The sequence below is a fragment of the Ovis canadensis genome, chromosome 3 (genome assembly GCF_042477335.2).
Source record: "Ovis canadensis isolate MfBH-ARS-UI-01 breed Bighorn chromosome 3, ARS-UI_OviCan_v2, whole genome shotgun sequence".
Classification (NCBI taxonomy): domain Eukaryota; kingdom Metazoa; phylum Chordata; class Mammalia; order Artiodactyla; family Bovidae; genus Ovis; species Ovis canadensis.
The window spans coordinates 26,109,172-26,124,251 of NC_091247.1; the positions used below are offsets into that span (position 1 = coordinate 26,109,172).

At 41.4% G+C, this 15,080-nt stretch overlaps 1 long non-coding RNA gene across 2 annotated transcripts in view; it reads left to right on the plus strand.

Moving 5' to 3' along the window:
- The window catches only part of LOC138435483 (uncharacterized), a 53,585-nt gene extending 49,015 nt beyond the window's left edge, over positions 1–4,570 (plus strand). For both annotated transcript variants that reach the window (XR_011255121.1, XR_011255122.1), the window contains 2 exons: positions 1,063–1,164; positions 3,362–4,570. This is a non-coding gene — a long non-coding RNA (uncharacterized lncRNA). The remainder of the gene's footprint in view (positions 1–1,062; positions 1,165–3,361) is intronic.
- The last annotated feature ends 10,510 nt before the right edge of the window (positions 4,571–15,080 follow it).

Genomic DNA, 15,080 nt, shown 5'->3' on the forward strand with positions numbered 1-15,080 from the left:
TTCTTGGAATTTAGTTCAGTTAGATTCTTTGTGTCTTTGACTCGTATGTTTGAAGAAAAACGTCATAGCTTTTCTGGCTTGTTTTATTCGTTAGGGTGAGACCAACACTCTCATGTGATTTTCCACATCATAAACAGAGGCAGAATTTTTATGTGTAGTATTTTTAAAGAACTTCTTGACATATTCAGCATGTCCGGCAATTTTAGAAGTTACCATACTGTAGGAGAATTCTAAAGGGGATGGTCCACAAATAACTTCTAAGTGATTCAGTAGAAGAGCTTTTTCACTCCATAAGACCGTTCCCCAACTCCGCTTGTCTTTCTCTGGATCCTAACTTTAATCAGCTCTTGGGACAGATAGAATCTTTGGAGCACTGGTTGCTCTAGAAATCTTACGAATAACATCACACATATTTATGTGGTACTTCTACAGGGATTCACTCTTATTTACTGCTACATTCCTAAGTCCAAGAACAGTATATACAGAGACCAAACATTTAATAAATACTTGTTGAATGACTATTTGATCTTTATTTCCAAAGATAAACAGAAAGAAGAAAGAAATTCACAGTTGTTAAATATCTACTTTGTGTTAGGAACTGTTAAACTCATTTTGTATTCATTATTTCAGTTAATACTTAGACCAACACTGTGATGAATTATTATTAATATTTCAAAGAATAAGAAACAGGGCTCCAGTGGAACTACTGGCTAACTCCACTGGAACCCAAGTCGACTCTTTGTTCTTGACCATTTCCACACTACATCTCTTTCTCTTATAAAATGATTTTCCCTGCATAAGAAAACTGAGGAACACAAGGTCTCTAGGAATCTTTCACCACTGATAATTGAGATGTCTCTTCCTAATTATAACCAAAGTTCAAATGTCTGCATCCAGGGAGAAAAAAGACACATGTACAAATTTTTATATTTGATATCCAGGATTAAAATGAACTTTTTTCAATAACAAATTCTGCCTAAGTAAAAACTTTAAAGTACTTGAGTAAATAAAAAAAGGGCTATTAAAACACTAATACTAATGCACATAAATATTCTTTTTCAGATTATTTTCCATAACTGGCTATACAAGATTATTTTCCATAACTGGCTATACAAGATTATTTTCCATAACTGGCTATACAAGATTATTTTCCTGTGCTAGACGGTAGGTCCTTGTTGTTTTTCTACTTTATCTATTGTAGTATGTATTATGTTAATTCCAAACTTCTAATTTATCCCTCCCATCACTGCTATCCCCTTTGGTAGTCATAGATTATTTTTTATGCTTGTGAGTTTATGTCTCTTTTGTAAATAAGTTCCTTTATATCATTGTTTTAGATTCCGCATATAAGTGATACTGTGTGATATTTATCTTTGATTTACTTCACTGAATATGATAACCCCTAGGTCCATCCATCTTGCTGCAAATGGCATTATTTCATTCTATTTTTTTGTGGCTGAGTAATATTTCTTTGTGTGTGTGTGTGTGTGTGTGTGTGTGTGTATATATATATATATATATATATATATATATATATAAAACATCTGCTTTATCCCTTTATCTGTCACTTATGTTGCTTCCATGTCTTTGCTATTGTATTTAATAAACAGTATTGCAATGAATGTTGGGGTGCATATATCATGTAAAACAGTTTTTAACTCTTCCTGATTATTTTTCTAATATTTACACTTGAGTAAATTGATCATCATCAGTTCTGCCATGGCAGAAATACAACCTATGATAGTATATTTGCTCCAATCCTAATTTATTCATTTCACATTAATGCTATTGGGCATCTTTGTTGCAAGACATTTTCAACCTTTATAGAGAAGAATTGAGATTTAAATTAATATAAAATGCTATATGAAATATACATCAAATGACAATTTAGTATATTTGAAAAAGATTAGAAAGATAGATGAAAATTGAATCTATTTATAGGGTAAGAGATGGAGAAGAAAATGACAATCCACTCCAATATTCTTGCCTGGAAAATTCCATGGACAGAGGAGCCTGGAGGCTACAGTCCATGTGATAAGAGATGGACACAACTTAGGAACTAAATAACAGCAGCAACAACAAATAGAGTAAAAGGATGGAGGAGATCATACAGAGGGGAGGCTAATGATTCATAAAAGAGAGCATAGTTGATGAAGGCAGACTCTGGGGGAAAGAAAAAAACAAAACACGGTCCTACTCAAAGCGTGTGAATTGGGGCAAGTCAGTTATTATTTTTTTTTTTGAGCTTCATGTTTATACTTCTGTAAAATGGGGCTAATAATACCTGTTAGGCTTGTGGTAAGAATCAAAGAGATATTTTAGGGACAGTACTTAACAATCTGTAAAGTACCACTCACATGTAGTTTGCAAGTGTGTCTAGGAAGAGACAGTGGAAAGGTCAGCAGCCCCTCCAGTTGCCCCATTTAACCAATGAATAGGCAGGGAAGTCCTTGAGTTCATATATATATGAACTCAAATTTTTTCCTCTTTCTGTATACCTAGAGGGAGTACTCCATCTTTCCCCTGCCATCTTGCCCTACTCCCAAGTACAATTCTTGTTCAGCCACAGAGTTTATGCCCCAGAATCCCTGATTGAACTTCTCATGCTCACAGGAGTTTCTCTGCAGAGTCAATGCATTGCTAGTCATCTGTCTTCCAAAGTCCCACCTGTCAAATCCCACTGATCCATCCTCGTGGAAGTGGGGGATGGGGAACCTCGAGTGAATGAGGCAGTCTAGGATAACAGAAATCTGAATTATTGTCTATTTTGTGGAACAATTCAGTTTTATTTCTTTCAAATATGCCAACTACCTAGAACAAGTTGAATAGCATTGTCCTGAAGGAACTTGCTTTGGAGAATAGCCAAATAAGATGCATAATTAGCACACTAATTGTGGTAGGAACAATTAAATGGCTTAAATGCCTACTTCCCCTCTCTCAGCTTATTTACATTATTAATTTAATCAATTGACACTTTCTTCAAAGAATATAAGGTGAACATTAAACCTCTAAGTTCAATGACATTCAGTGGTCACAGAGTAAATAGTAGCATATGCTTGTTCTTTAGAGATTACTTTACAGGAATCTCATTTTGTATTCCCAACAACACTAGGGTGTGAACTGGAAAGTTTTCTTATCTTCAGTTCACAGATGAGGAAATAGAATCTCTAAGACATCAGGTAACTTATCTATATTAAGACCATGAAGCTAGAGATCAGTCAGCTCATTTATACTTAATCTGATTCTTCAGAGATTTACTATATTTCTGTTGATGTGGCAGAGGAACCAAAGCAAAACAAATGCCGAGCATCCAAGGTAGGTGATTGTATTCATGTGTTCATTCACTCCTTTTTATTCCCAGAGAGGGCTCCTATGCCCGGAACACAACACATGTCTCAGAAGGCCACTCACTGCATGAATGGAAAGGAGGCTAGATGGAAGAATTTACTGTATATAGTAATAAATATAAAACAGGTGAGTAAGTATATCTCGCTGTACCAAACTTGCACCCTTTCAAGTAGAACAAGCAACAAGGGAAACAACCTCACCAGATCAGTTCATTCTTCAAGCACCCAGATGAGTGAGGAATTCCTGCCTTGTAAGTGACCAGAATAAGTGATCAGATGGCCATTCCTTTCTCCCTATCCTCATCCACCCCACCCACTCCAAAAAATCCTCACCATCTGCCTCATCCTTCTAATGACTTCTGTTCTTCCATTAACCTCCTGGGATAGCTTTTCTCGTGTCTCTTTCTCTATGTGTGTCTCCTTCTAGGCTTCTTTCTCTTTTTCTTCTTTTTCATTTCCTCCTCTACTTTCTCCTCCTACTCCGTTCCCATTCCCCCTCCCATTCCCTTTCATCATCATCATCATCATCATCATTATTAATTTTTGGTTCAGTGGGAACTTATTCAATCCAGAATGGTATATGGAGTGGGTAGCCTTTCCCTTCTCCAGGGTATCTTCCCAACCCAGGGATCGAACCCAGGTCTCTTGCATTGCAGGCACATTCTTTACCAGCTGAACCAGAAGGGAAGCCCAAGAATACTGGAGTGGGTAGCCTATCCCTTCTCCAGTGGATCTTCCCAACCCTGGAATCAAACCAGGGTCTCCTGAATTGCAGGGATTACTATTGCATTATTCTTCTGTAATAACAGCATGTCTAAGGAGTATCAGATAACCCAACAATACATCAGCTTTTCTCTTTTGCTGAAATTGAGTGAGATTTCTGAGAAATACCTTAATTAAAGTGATTAAGTGGCAGCTCCGGACTGAATATGAGATTCTGTAACAGTCTCCCTGCTTCTGCTGAGCATCAGGTCCAGCACATTTCACAGATGCTTAACTGGTCTCCAAGCTTCTAATTCTTCAGGCACCACCCACTCTGCCCCCTGCCACAAACCCCAGCCTCAGGAGTGATTTTCCTAAAAAAAAAAAAAATCAGATTTTGTGAGCCTTCTATTTAAAATGTCAGTTGGTTCCTTGTCAACAATGAGGGATTGTTAACACTCCTTTTGATGCTGTTCAAGTTTCTTCATGATCTCTCATTTTTAAAAAAGAAAAAAAAAAAAGACTTTTGACCTTTCAGTTTAATGTTGTGCTTTTTAAAAATCTTTTTTGAATTTGTTATTAATACAGTATTGCTTTTCTTTTATGGTTTGTGTTTTTGGCAGTGAAGCATGTGAGATTTTAGCTCCACTGCCAGGAATCAAACTTACAACCCCTGCATTGGAAGGCTAAATCTTAACTATTGGGCCACCAGGAAAGCCCCTACTTGATCTCCTTAGACCTAATGAAACACTCCTCCCTTCCTCCCCATTCATCGTCCTGGAACATGGATGGAGCATCTTTTCATTTATTTATTTTCACATGGGTGCTTGGAATGTTTCCTTCTCTCCATATGCCCTTCCTCTATTTTACCTTGTGATGGAGGAGAGAAGGGGATATATTTGAAATATATTTCCCAGGTTCCAAATTCATCTCCTCTAGAAAGCCTTGGTATATTTTGCCATTCAAAGTGAATATATCCATTTTCTTGGTGTGTTCTTGCATTGCCTGGCAAGTTCTCTCTTGTATTGCAATTATTATTATCATTTGGTGTGTGTTTCTCTCTCTCCTGGCCCAAGTTTATATCTTATTCACCACCATTCAGATGTTGCATTCAGTGCTGGGCACACATTTGCTGTTCAGGATTATGCAGCCACTGGATTGCTGAACTGAATTCTCCTTCTGTGCTTTGAGTTGGAATATTCTGTGAATAATAAGATCCCCTCAGTTCTCAGGAACCGTATCACAGGCTATGATTCCAGTAAGAAATGAAAGCTTAACATTTATTATCTCATAAGTTAAAAGTTCTGACTGAGGCTTTATTTTGGAAACACATCACAGAAACATAGAAATCAAAGCGTTTCTTTCACATCCAGAGAAGATAATGACTCAGCTACGGCACTGCCTTCTGTTCTGGTGGCCCCAGGCTCTGCAAGTGTATGCTCCTGTCTCAGACAGAGTCCCAAGGGTGGCTTTGCGAATTTCTATCGTCTTCCTGGTAAATGAATCATTTTGTGCTGTTTTCCCATGAAGGGGAACATTCACCATCGCCTCCACTATAGGAATCTAGATTGAGTTTAACTTTTCTACTCTTATAAATCATGTTTCTAGATTTTGTTGCTGAAGTTTCATTTCACATCGTATCCAAGGCTGATGACTAACATGGCAAAGTGATACAGTAAGGGTTTGAGATCTGGAGACTTTGGTTCTGAATACATGAATTTGGGCAAGTCCTTCACTCTCTCCAAGGTTCAGTTTCATGCAGAGAATCAGCACAGTGAGAGACCTACTTTATAGGACTGTTAGGTGGAGATCTTACAAGGTGTTGCCTGTGAATGGGCTTTTCAGCCTGGCAGGGAAGCTGTGGAGGAGTCCCTGCTCTAGAAATGACAGGGTTGGGAGGCTGGGGTAGTAGTTGAAAAAGGTTCTACCACCACTGCCATTTGGAGGAGCCACTGTTTTTATCCCATATATTCTCCTTGTTTGTTAGTTGCTCAGTTGTTTCCGAGTCTTTTGTGACCCCATGGACTGTAGCCCTCAAAGGCTCTTCTGTCCACAGAATTCTAAAGGCAAGAATACTGGAGCGGATAACCATTCCCATCTTCAGGGGATCTTCCTGACCTAGGGATCAAACCATGGTCTCCTGCATTGCAGGCCATCTGAGCCACCAGGGAATCCTCTTTGGATCAAGAGTAATTTTTATGTGTTTGGTGGATATGCATATGTGTTATTATATCTGGAACTCAAATCCTTTTTTGTGCCATGAATCTCTTCAGTATTGTTGGAGAAGATGGACCTTTTCAGAGATGTTTTTAAGCTCAAAAATATTAGACTGACCAAGAAAAATTGTACTGAAATACAGTCTTAACTCTAGATCCTTTTGCGACTCACGCACTGCAGCTTAAAGGTTTTGAAATTGTCTTAAAAATGTAAAATCCAAAATGGGTCTTAAGAGTCACAGACACCTCTACACTCTCACTTGGTATGTGCTCAGTTGCTTAGTCATGTCCAGCTCTTTGCGACCCCATGAACTGCAGCCCATCAGGCTCCACTGTCCATGGAATTTTCCAGGCAAGAATACTAAGTGGGTTACCATTTCCTCCTCCAACACACTCACTTTACTGACGGGAAAATGTGATCTCAAAGACAGGTCCCCAAAACCGGTCCAGAATCACACAGAGTTTTGTTCAGTGGACATTTACTAGAGTATCTATTTCTATGTACTCTGCTTCCAGCCACAAACAACCCTTGGAATTATGTGTGCCTTGGTTCTTGTTTCCAGATAATAATGCTGTAGACTTGCTGGGTTGAATGCTATTTGGAGTCATTTACTGGCTGATCATTTCAATTCAAAATGCAGATCACAGATGGAGACTTCCTAAATGTTCAGTACACCCCCAGCAAAGTGCATTTGCACAATCAAGGTTATCCTAATATTAATTATTCATGGGCAGAGACTGACAAATGAATTCTAATTGCAAATAAATGCAATTGCTTTCGATTGCATAATTTATGATTCCATTTGTTAAACTAAGACAATAGGAATTGATGAAAGGCATTAAGTGGCCCCAAATTAAAGGTAATTTGGGTTCAAAAGCTTATATCTATGTGAGTGTAACTTGAATTTTTCAGCATGTCTGAGATTCCCCTCTCTTCACTGGTGATAAATACCCCAGGTAATCTGTTTTCCATTGGACCCCATGTCTGGCTGGAGATGCATCAGTCTGGGCTTTCTGGAGAGAGACCTGTGGTCATGCTCATGATGAGAGCATCTCTTGTCCATGGGTGGCTCAGGAGCCGCTGTCTTTCCCTATGGCTTAGGGTCTGTCCTCTGGGGCTTGGCTGCATGAGAGCTGGGCAGGGCAGCTTTGTCTGCGTTGCACTCTGACACTTTGCTGAAGAGAGTGTGAATGAGGGACCAAAATGGGCAGTAGAGAGGTCGACTGGAAATTATTTTCTAGAAAATAAGTAAAATATTTTTCTTTCCATGGGACAGACAATCCCACAGACCAGCATCTCACAGAGGTTAAGTGCATCCCCTGAAAAATTGCTCAGTGCTTTTACTATATATAACATGAGACAAAGACTCTACTGAAGAAGGAATCTTTCACATAATAAATTTCAAGATAACTCTGTTAAAGAAAAAAATGGATCTTAGATTCATGGTGTGTGCAATGAGGTGTTTGGGGTTTAAAATATGCACTGTGAGCATCCATTCCTGGGTTTTGACTTCCCTTAATCTGAAGAAATAGAGCTATTACTGGGAAATATTTGAATTTTGAATCTCACAAATTTTTTCTCTAAAGGCAAAATTTCCTCTAAGCACAAGGGAAGGATTTGGAAACAATATGCTTTCATATAACTGTGTTTACTTTAGGCTCTGTGTTTAATTAATGAACAAGATAATGGTTTTATTGACTTTTGATTACATATCATGGACTGAAGAAGAGAAACAGCAGACCGGCGCTGGAGACAGTCTTGCCACTCCTCGTGGGACTGGCGGCTACACAGGAAGTCTGTTCCCTGCCAGGCCAGGGGCCGGGTGGTTGCTGAGCAGTCCTGTGACACCCAGGACAGGCCAGGCAGCATGAATCCACCAGGAAGCTGGGGAGACACAAGAGAACCCAGCACAGCTAGAACTGAGGAACAGAGTGAGGGTAGACTCTCAAAGGGGAGGCTGTTTGCAGATGGAGAACTGGAGGCCCGTCCTGATGGCTCTCTGTGCGTTTATAGAGAAAGGTTACATATGCCTTACTGCCTGGTTGCTTTTGCTGGTTGAGGATGGATTCAGGAGATGGAAGAAGAGATGCCTGAGAATGGATTTATGAGGGAGTGTAGTCCTGGCTAACTGGGCTGTGCTGGGCTCTCTGGCTTCAGTGCCTATGGGGGTGATGCTAAGTCTGCCATCCATGGCTGGTGCCTAGAGAGTTCTGTTCAGTTCTGAAAATTGCAATTTCTTGCTAATCCCTGGAGAGACAAGATGATAGGCAGGGTCCTAAGGCTCAGGAAACAGCCTCATGAGTGATAGTTTTTATCTGCTGAGTTCCTGTGGTGCCAGACACTTTGCAGTGTTATCTGACTTAGTGTTCATAAGGCAGGGGCTGCTCATAGTCATGACTGTTCCTTAATTGGAGGGTTGGAATGGCTTTGCTCACAGCTTGTAAGGGTGAGGCTGGACACAGCTCCGTCTTCTGGCTTTGAAAAGTGAAAGTGGGGAGGGACCTGGAAGGTGGTGGAGCCTGAGCTGCTCATTAGTGAGGCTTTTACAACAGGGCAAGGAGGCGCTGTCTGGAAGTGTGCGTGCTTGAGAGGGCTACAGGTGAAGCCATATCTCAGCTCCACCACCCACTAGCTGGATACATTTGAATGCATCATCCATCTTCTTTGAACTTCAGTTTCTCCCACTCTGAAAGGGACTGTGACAAATGCACCTTTGGGAGAGCTGTTGTGAAGACCAGGTAAGATAATTTAAAGTGCTGACATGGTGGGTGGTCAAAATCGACACTTAGAAGATGTTGGTCCCTTTCCTTGTCCTTTTATTTTGGATATGGACTATTTTAAAAGTCCTTATTGAATTTGTTATAATATTGCTTTGTTTATTTCTATTTTTAAAATTTATTTATTTATTGAAGGATAATTGCTTTGCAGAATTTTGCTGTTTTCTGTCACACCTCAACATGAATCTGCCATAGCTGTACATATATCCCCTCCCTTTTGAACCTCCCTTCCTATTCCACCCTTCTAGGTTTTATGTTTTGATCTTTTGGCCACAAGGCTTGTGGGATCTTAGCTCCCCACCTAGGGATCAAACCCACACCCCTTGCATTGAAAAGTGAAGTCTTAATCACTGGACTGCCAGGGAGGTCCCACATTCCTTGTCTTTAAAGAGTTCTTCCTCAAGCCCCTTCAGTAGCATGTGGCATTTGGAAGGTGTATAAGAGAGGGATGCTAAAGAAGGCAGTGTGATTTGTATGCATGAGTTCAGAACTGGGAGTCAGAATACAGTCATGTGACCTTGATCAGTTGCCCTAGCATCTCCTGTGACTTTGTGTGGCTCACATTGAAGGTGAGGAACTCTGAGTGTGAACATTGTGAAAGACACTGTCCCTCTTCTGGCACTAGGCTTGTTTATCTCTGATGCCCACCTCGTCGCCTCTGTTTTCTCACCAGCACTGACTTCTCTTTTCTTCTCTTCAGCTTCATTTCTAAGGAGCCCAAAGCTTCATTGTCTCAGTCATTCCTAATGAAAGTCCCCATCAAGAGGGTATCTGAGGTTTATTGACAGGAAAGCCCAAGTTTTTCAGTACACGGACTTCAGAGCCTTAACAAGAGGGCTCTAGTCTGGCACCAAGTATCAGAGCACAAGAGGCTGCTCTTGGCATTGGGTGGTCGGTGGGGGAGGAGAGCAAGCACTGGAACCGTTTGCTCAATTCTGGACCCCTAACACTTGTACTATGAGAGGTATTCACAAACCATAGCTTAGCAGTCTTGTTTAAAACTATAATCTGGATGCAAAAGAGAGGTCTGGCAGGGACACCTAAAGAATCGTTCTGCCTCGATTCAAACTAGGAAGCCACAAGCACTGGATGTCATGAGTCTCTCTTACCACTGCTGATGACTCATCAGGTGCTTGGGATGTCTTGATTACATCAAGTAGCTCAGAGGAGACTACTTAAGTGAGAGTAAATCAGTCCTGAATATTCATTGGAAGGACTGATGCTGAAGCTCCAATACTTTGGCCACCTGATGAGACGAACTTTCATTGGGAAAGACCCTGAGGCTGGGAAAGATTGAAGGCAGGAGGAGAAGGGGATGACAGAGGATGAGATGGTTGGCTGGCCTCACTGGCTCAATGGACATGAGTTTGAGTAAGCTCTGGGTGTTGGTGATGGACAGGGAAGCCTGGTGTGCTGCAGTCCATGGAGTTGCAAAGAGTTGGACATGACTGAGCTACTGAACTGAACGAAAGCACAGGGGCATATGCCCTGAGGGTGCCAGACTCCCTCTGGGAGGGGGCTAGCTACTCTCTGTGTCAGCCCCTTCCTGGGTGTGAAAGAACCGCAGAATCCCAGGGGCCATTGGGGTGGAAAAGACCAGGAGCTTTGCAATCAGACAGGCAGATCTCTTTCAAGTTCTAGTTCTGCCATTTTCCAGCTGAATGACCTTGGGCTAGTTCCTTACCTTACTTGATCCTTTTTTTTTTTTTTAAACTTTTTATTTTTGTATTGGGGTATAGCCAGTTAACAAATAATGTTGTGATAGTTTCAGGTGAACACCAAACAGACTCAGACATACATGTATCCATTCACCCCCAAAACTCTCCTCCCTTTGGTCTGCGACATCACATTGAGCAGAGTTCCATGTATATTGTAAGACCTTGTTGATTATCCATTTCAAAGATAACAGTGTGTATCCTTCATTTTTTAATGTGGAAATGTGGCTGTAGGAAAATGTTAAGATAATACACAGAGAGACCCAAGAAATGTAATGATTATGACTATTGTTAGCATCATTATCTCAGAGATAGAGGGGGGTCACTTATCCCAAACTCTCCATTTTCACATGCAAACATTAAGACCCATGGAGGTTACATTCCTTCTCTAAGCCCATAGGTAAGACTCAGGCAGACTGGGTCTTGAGAAAATAAAATCTTTTAAATTTTATTTTTCAATTTTTCAGTTATAAATTTGGCTAATACTAGTTCTTTTTCTGGCCAGTTGTGGAGTGGAAAAAGCTATCACAACTGAGATATGATTTTTCTTACAAGTGGAGTCTCCTTAGGACATCCACAGCGGGGCCCACCAGCTGCATAGCTCTGTGTATCTGCAGGAGATGCTGCTATGCACTTCCTTTGTCCCCATGAAAACATTTTATGGGTCAAGGAATCTTTGGAAATATTAACTGGGGAATATTTAGGGCATCTGCTGCCACTGCTGGTGACTCTTCAAGTGTCCAGGATGTCTCCGTTGCACCAAGCAGCTCACACAAGTCTGCTTATCTTGAGTAAGATGGTTTTCACACAAGTGAATCTTGCCCCTCATTTCACATGGCTTCCATGATCTTCTTTCCTGCCCATTTGGCCCCTTCTGGTCTCACCTTCTCTGGACCTCATTGACTTCCTTGCCCTTTTTTCCACCATATTCTCCAGCTTTCATGTCTACCCGACTGTTTGGACTAGGAGGGCATCTCCTATTTGTTGGTGGGGCAGAGTGGTGAACACAGAGATCTGTGCTCCTTATCATGCTATTTAGCTAGATTATGCCTTGCTTCAAATTCTTTTAGGCTTTTGGAAAATGATATCTAGAGTCCTTAATATTCTTTTGGAGGCCCTGTCACATCCCCTTCTAGATGCACTGAGCACTGAGTCGTCAGGCCCCTTCATTTGCCATTATCCCCGGCACCACACAAGCAAAACCATCATTATTGATAATAACTGTCATTTAGAGGATGCTCACTGTGCAACTGTGCTGTAGTTGCTCTTTCTATCCATGATCTACTTTAACCATCTCAGTAACGGTGTGAGATGAGTATTTCTAATCTCATCTTACAAGATAGGAAGCTGTGCTAAATCATATCGCTAGTGGGTGGCAGAGGTGAGACCCAAACTGTGAATACGAAAGTCTGGCTCTTTCTGCTGCATCAAAATAGCTTTCGATTGAATATGAGAGAGAGAGATTAACAGAGGGGAGGTTAGCCTAACACAAGGCCCTCTAGGTTGCTTTTTCTTTACTGGCTGAATCAAAATGGTCTAAGCATGTGCAGGAAGTCTGTGTACTTAGAAGCCGGATATGGGGTCAATTCCTGGAATGGCTAGAAATTAGGAACATTTTGTAACCTATGAGCAGTTTGGGGTGGCGTAAGTGTAGATGCTGTAGTCCTAGTGAACTTGAAAAGATCAGATCTTTGAAACTGGGCAACTACCAGGATAAATTATCTGGAGCATTCTTCAAGTGAAAGTGAAGTCGTTCAGTCGTGTCTGACTCTTTGTGACCCCATGGACTGTAGCCTACCATGCTCCTCCATTCATGGGATTTTCCAGGCAAGAGTACTAGAGTGGGTTGCCATTTCCTTCTCCATAGGATCTTCCCAACCCAGGGTTCAAACCTGGGTCTCCCACATTGTAGGCAGATGCTTTACCATCTGAGCCACCAGGGAAGTGAATATTGGCATATTAACCTGGGTCTCCCACATTGTAGGCAGATGCTTTACAGCCTGAGCCACCAGGAAAGTTAATACTGGAATACTGGATCTTCCCAAACCAGGGATTGAACCCAGGTCTCCCAGATTGCAGGAGGATTCTTTACCAGCTGAGCCACAAGGGAAGCCATTCCCTTGTGTAATCCTTTGAAGGGATTAAAAAAGATGTCATCAAAGAAGCTTTCAGATTCTGGCATTCTGAGATTCTAAATCCTACAGATCCTCACCAATATACTAGATTTTAATTTAAAAGACAATGAGGTCTAATGAGAACCTAAGATGACGTGGAGTAGAACTTGGAGTGGGAGTGAAGTGGGAGGGAGAGGAGTACCATGGACAACTAACATTGACTCTGGAATAAAGATATTTCAGATATTTTGTCCAGAAAGAAGAGGCATGAGTTCAGGTACAATGGAAAGAGACCAAATGTAAGTGGGCTAAAATTAAAATGAGAAGAATTAGTGAAGTGAAGGGTAGCTTTTCTAGGGTGCAGGAGGGTTGAAAATAATTTCTGGAATCTTACTTTTTTTTTTTTCTTAGCATATATGAGAAATGCCTTTTCCCTTTTTTTCTGGGCAGCTGACACACTATTAGAGCAGGAGGCAAAAAATGAAGCTTGGCAGTCCCTTTGAGGGTCAGGAGGGCTCCAGGTGCTGAACAGCAGTGGTGCCAGTTGGGGTGGGGGTGGGCTAGAACAATGCTGTCCTGTGGCAGAAGCATTGCACTCCATAGACCTCCCCAGGGTCGTCCAGCATGGGTCCAGTTTGGGGGAAGCTCTGGGCACTCATCTACAAGATTCTGCCTCATACTGAGGCTCAGGGCTTTATCTTTAAGCAGATTCCTACAGAACATTCAAACCGCCTGGCAAAAGATTTGAAACTGTAATGAAATAAAAGAGTGATTGTGGCAGGGATGACTAGTGCTGCAGAGGAGGTATCAAATCTCCACTCTTATCAAGACAGGCGAAATAAAATCCAGCAGCCCTGGAGGAATCAGAGAAATTCCAGCTTGCATTAGAAGGAGAGCCAACTTCAATTCTGCCTCCTTCCTGGCTTTTGTTTTAAGCTAAATTATTTTTCTTCTGCCTCCCCCCAGTGTCATGCCCTTTGGTAGCTCCCAGTACATCCCTTGCTGGTCACATGACAGAGCATAGGGGACTCCCACTCACAAGCTGGTTGACTGGTGCAGTGACAGACAAGGAAAAGGTGTGGAAGGCAGAGCAATGTTTCCTGAAGATGGTCATGCCACAATCCCTGGAACCTGTGAATATGTCACTTTCACTTTCCCATGACAAAAGGGAATGCAAAAGTCCTTAAGGCTAAAAAAGCCAGAGGGGGGAAGAGTATCCTGGATTATCCAGATGTACCTAATCTAATCACGTTAAAATCTAATCACATTAAAATCAAAGAACCTCTTCAGATTTCAGAGAATCAGAGAGATGGCAGCATGAGAAGGAATCAACCTACAATTTCTGACTTAAATGAGGAAGCCAAGGAATGCAGGCAGCCTTTAGAAGCTGGAAAAGGCAAGGAAACTTCTAGAAAGTTTCCCTGTCAAACCCTTAATTTTAGCCCATTAACACCATATCAGAATTCTGAACTACAGAAATTATAAAGTCAATTTGTATGGCTTAAGCTCCTAAGTGACAAGTGAAAGTTGTTCAATTGTGTCTGAATCTTTGCAACCCCTTGGACAATACAGTCTATGGAATTCTCCAGGCCAGAATACTGGAGTGAGTAGCCTTTCCCTTCTCCAGATGATCTTCCCAACCCAGGGATAGAACCCAGGTCTCCTGAATTGCAGGTGGATTCTTTACCAGCTGAGCCACAAACTTCACTTCCATGGACTGTAGAGTTCATGGGGTCCCAAAGAGTCTGACATGACTGAGCAACTTTCACTTTAAGCTACTAAGTTGATAGCAATTTGTTACAACACCATTGAAAATTAATGCAATGGGGAAGCAGAAACTATGTCTAGTTAATTCATCTTTCTATTCCTGATTGTCTGTAGAATAAGTGCATGTATGCACTGAGTAAATGTTTTCAGAAAGATAGAAAGAAAGCAAGAGAAGGAAGGACAGAAGGGAGAAAGAGAGAAAGAATTTGAGTTTGACCAAGAGTATTTGTTGAAGACTTCCCAGGTGGTGCTAGTGGTAAAGAACCTGCCTGCCATGCAAGAGAGATAAGAGATGCGGTTCAATCCCTGGGTAGGGAGGATCCCCTGGAGGAGAATATGGCAACCCACTCCAGTGTTCTTGACTGGAGAATCCTGTAGACAGAGAAGCCTGAGGGGCTAGAGTCCTTTGGGTCACCAAGAGTTGGATATGACTGAAGCAAC